Source organism: Atta colombica, unplaced genomic scaffold, assembly GCF_001594045.1.
Source record: "Atta colombica isolate Treedump-2 unplaced genomic scaffold, Acol1.0 scaffold58, whole genome shotgun sequence".
Lineage (NCBI taxonomy): Eukaryota > Metazoa > Arthropoda > Insecta > Hymenoptera > Formicidae > Atta > Atta colombica.
Window position 1 is genome coordinate 1,701,749 of NW_017259548.1, and position 5,372 is coordinate 1,707,120.

General features: G+C 39.2%; 1 protein-coding gene across 1 annotated transcript in view; it reads left to right on the forward strand.

Moving 5' to 3' along the window:
- The window catches only part of LOC108692038, a 102,867-nt gene that overhangs the window by 408 nt on the left and 97,087 nt on the right, over positions 1-5,372 (forward strand). The window lies entirely within an intron of this gene.

The window sequence follows — 5,372 nt, forward strand, 5'->3', positions numbered from 1 at the left end:
AAATATTCACGACGATACTATCGGTACTACCTACATCAGGAAAAAAACGAGCTTGAAATCAAGACGAACTTTATCATATCACACGCGTGAGAACCATCGATTCACTCCGCTATTTCTGTAAAGTTCTTCTAGAGATCAATAAAATTTTACAATATTAAAATATCATATCAGACCGTGATGTGAATGAGTAAGAAATGAAGATTAAGCGAGATTAAATTTGGATCTTAATAAAATTTTCTATAAGATATCAGTAAATAATAAGAAAAAGCAAATAATATTTTATTTTTCTACGTCTTTCTTTTCTTGCAGAAAGATATCATCTATTTAGAGTGATTATAACAAAATCGATTGGCCTGTATTGTACAGATAGTCAACCAAAGAAAAAGAAATATAGTAAGCTCTCTTGTTACATAGTATTGTATTTTAAAATTGTATTGACTGAATGCCAATGACCCGAAAAATATATTGTTTTGCGTTGACCTAGTTTATCGAAATATTGATACATGCCTGTCTGAACATCGCGGCACGATTGCACAAATTATTCTAGAATCACGATCATCCTTCAACTTCCACCATCGGCACGACGGCAACTTCTCGACTGCTGCTTATTATTTGCCGGTTTCTATCCTGATCAAACCACGATACTACCGAGAGGGTCGAGACTCCTTTGCAACTTGAGAGCGTGGCGCTTACACAATCATACGAGGCATTTCGCTGAGATCCTTCGGATTACACGGGGTCGGTCTTGCGAGTAACTCAAGTCGAACTTAACAGTCGGTTAAGTCCGCGGATAGTTCGGACCGTTTGGCTAGTCCGGTTCGTACGGAGGGCATGAAGTCCGAACTGTAAGCCACTACGTAACCCCGGCGGCCATGGGGGGTTCGGCCGAGGTCATGGAGACGTGCCAGTCTTATCTCGATTTGCATAAATTCATAGTTTGTGGCTTAGGCTCTAGGAACTAAGGATACCGGGCGTACCTTATTCCGCGTCATCAAACTTTCAATTCCTTTATCGTCTTGTTTCCAATTAGTGTGTGTGTGACCGCACTTCTGATCTTACCTTGATCAAAGTAAAATTATTCATAGATCCAAGATTATATTCATGAATAATGGTTTTCCTTAGAAATATTTCTATACGTTAATATTGCTCAATCTTTCGTGTAGTTTCCTGTCTTGCAAATGAGAGAGAGGGGGGGGAGGGGAGAGAGAGAGAGAGAGAGAAAAAGAGAGAAAGAGAGAAAGAGAGAGAGAATCATTCAAATATATTAAAACACATTGCAATATATTCCAATAACACTTTCTGTACGTTTGATTGATTTACTGACGAGTGTTAGCTATCATCCGCTTTTGGCAAACGCGAAAGCCTCGCTCTAGGGCAATTATAGCTCGCGGAAGCAACGCGTTACTTCAAATAAAGGGCATTTGGCATTTTTGACGTGTGTTCGCCGACATGATGGAGGCCTCCGGCGCACAAATATAAGCCGATGTGGACGCTTTATGTGGAATTAATAAAATATTCACTCGGCACAGACAGACGGCAAAGTAAGGCATATAATAATTTTCTGACACGCCACCTTGTGTGCTGTCTCCGACGCCAGGCGGTCGTACGTGACCACTATCGTTGAATCAGATCAGAAAATGGTGCAAACTCCGATAAATAAGATAAATAATGTAATGCGCCTTCCGTACCCGTGACTACCCCTCTCCGCGAAAAACTCTCAAAGTCGCGTGCACGTCCATCAGCACGAGGCGAGCTCTAATGTCGTGTTTCGCGCAGAATGGCTACGATTGGCCTCGTTCAAGGAGATTCGCCGGGAGTGACCATTACGCTGCTTGCATCGCAGAATAAAAGTCGTTATTTGACTATCTCCGATCTCCGTGTCTGTGCGCCAAGCGTTACTCTATCAATTTCTTTCGTGCCATTAACCCCATTGATGTGCGTTTGCACTTTGACGTATATACATTTGCCTTAAGCAAATTGCGAATTGTCCATACTTGTATTTTTTGTAGTAAACGATGAGAGAGAAAAAAAATATTTCGTAACAAATACGATAATAAATAGTTATTAATATTGTACAAAGCTTTTGCGAATAATTCGGATCTATCAAGTAGAAACTCTTTCATCATATAAGCCATCGCGAAGGGGATTCTTCGATTCGACGAGGCTTTGATATTTTTAATGAACGCGGAAGACTAAATTCCATGGGGATCTCGACGGACTGAGGATATGCGATAATCATTAGACATAGATTCACAGGGGTGACTGTCCGTTCCCTCGTTTCAAACCTCATCTCCGTGCCTCTGCACTTATCCACCGAAATTCAGGGTGCCTCTCCGTCGTCCTCCCTCTCTTCCCATTCTGCCAGGATGCAGTTCCGCTCGCAAACTCGGACTGCAGCCATGGGGGATGCACGGGGTGGTGAGGCGGTGCAGTCGGTTGCCATAGCGACCTATCGTCACTGGACACTCTTCACCCCTCATTTCACCTACGTTCTATCCCCATGCACGGTGATCCGGCGGCCGGACAACATCGTCCCATACCGAGCCAAAAACACCGGTCTCTTATTACACAGCTAAGCCCGTGAATTGTCTTCTCTGCGTCGAGTTTGACCATCGATTCTCCATCCGTCCACAATTATTCGCAGCGTACGGATTCTTCTATCATACGCCGTTCGAACAAGATGTTACGCTCCATTCGCTCGGTGAAAACAATAGCATATTACACACGTTTGAATTTTTGGCAAATTCATCGACTGTTATTCGTATATCGTGCCGATATGCCGTGGAATCATTAGTAGTCGCATTCACCGTTCCGGTTCAGGTTGGTTCGTTGTAAAAATAATTACATTCAGTCGCTACGGGAAATGTAATACAATTGCCTCGCGCAAAGATACCAAAATGTACTCTAATTACACTGGGAAGGTAATGAAAAATAGATATACAGAGTGTAGCGCCGCACTGTACATATCTTTCGCGTATGTGTCTACACGTTGAAGGTTTAATAATTAAGGTTTAATAATTAATAATCATACTGAATTTTAAACAATATATAAATGCCTATTCTTGACAATTCAAGATAAAAGAAAATAAGATAAAAATAAATTCATATCACTTGACTTAGCAAATGTATCCGACATTATTTTTATGTGAGCGCCGCATGATGTCTTAATACATTCGGCGACTGTCCGGATGACAGCCACACCCTTTTCTAGTCACGCGACAGACGACTTTACGGATGCAGGAATAATTAATAGAACTCTAGGGAGTTGATAAGGCAATCGTTTTAACAGTCAAAATAATGTCGAAAATTTCTTAGAAAATTGTCGACAATTGATAAACTTCTAAATTAATAATATTAATATGGAAATAAAATGACGAATAATTTACAATACGATAGGTTATTTAATATTGTCATCTTATCACAGATTACACTGTTAAACTGATAATTGTATTGCGACAAACGTACGCGATCGACTATTTGGAAAGAAACAGAATGGTTTCGACAGTCCCCTGGCTTTTTACATATTACACTGGCTACACCGGTTTAGCATTGGCAGCCGATGTTATCTGCCTTGATAATTAATGGTCGACGCATACCTAAAGCGACAGTGAATCCGCGCAATAGTGTTTATAGATAGTAAAGCGCCGGTATGAGCAAGCACGTAACGCGATCAATGAGGGTTGATCGATTGATCTACACCAAACGTGATACACCGGTAGTGCCAATAGTCTGTTACGTATTCGGACAATCGGGGACGAGGGGGTGTATGACCCCTTCGTGTCCTGCTGGCACAGTAACCCTGTTACCCATACACTAGTCGGAACACATTCTCGTACAAATACACGCCAGCACGTTCGCGTGCGTCGGCTATGTACACCGATGCGCGCGTATTGGTCGCCATCGATACCGATCAAATACCGAAGATTCTGAGGCAGCCCGAACGCACGTGCCCCTCCCTACCGAGACGCCTGTTGCACGTGATGTCGTCCTACGAAATATTCGCGGACTTCGCGCCTTCAACGCTTCGCGCGAACGCCGATCATTGCCGGAATCTTGGTACGGTCAAAGTTCATAAACGCATAGTGGAAGAATGCGTACCTTTGTATGCGTTTTCATTAATTTAATATTTTACGATGTGTATATAAATATGTATATTTCGAAACTTGCTTTTGTTTCGCTGATGTCTATTATATTAGGTGTAGTAAAAAGAAATCCATTATTTTTGCATGAAATTGAATGGAAAAATAATGGATTTATTTTTACTACACCTAATATATGTATGTTGCTTATTTATGTACGCATGTATGTTTGGTTTCAGAATCAAGGAGCCTATCATATTTCATATCGACACATTTACGAATTTAGCAACATTGTATATTTTGTTCACAATCTTAACGTTTACTTTTTGTTTCCTATATTAAAAGTTTCATATACTTTTAGAAATAAAGCTGATTTTATAAATAAAGATATTGCTCTGTAATCAGATATATTAAATATATTTGCTAAAATTATATTTTCCATTATTATTTAAATTTTTATATTAAATCATAAAAAATTACACATCTTAACTTCACCATGAATGAGTCGGCAAGCTTGAATATATAAATCATATCTATTATAAATATTACCATAGATAACAATGCTTTCTTGCCTATTATAAATGCCTATTATGTTTCATATTTATATACTCGTGTGTGTTTAGTATCAGAGTCAAGAAGTATACATCTATTGTATTTCATATCGATACATTTACGAATTTAACAGGATTGTACATTTTATCTACGAGCTTAACGTTTAACTTAATTTTCTATTAAAAGTTGCATATCTTTTCAGAACAAATAAAGTTGACTTTTAAAATGAAAATATTGCTTTGTGATCGGATACATCGAATATTTTATTCGCTAAAATATTTTCAATATTTATTACTTAAATTTTTATATTAAATCGCGTTTAAAAATCACGCATCTTAGAAATGAATCGACAAGCTTAAATAAATCATATCTATTATGGATATTATAATCAGATCATAAAATGCTGAAGATTTCAATTAAATGTGCATAAATATAAAGTTGTTCGGGGAGTTGATAAATGTCTTCTGTCAATGCAGCGATCTGATTCTCGATGAAACGCATACTGTTCGAATAATCACCTGTGAATTATACCGCAGCATCGTTACTGCTCACAGACGAGATAATCGCACGATCGTAATTATCGACGATGCGATCGACCAGCCGATCGACGGAACGAAATTTATTGTCACATCGTATTTAACCGGCGGCTGAACTGTCCGAGTCGTTGCGTTCGTACACGCGTACACGCACATGTGTGTGTGTGTGTGTGTGTGTGTGTGTGTGTGTATTTATATATATATA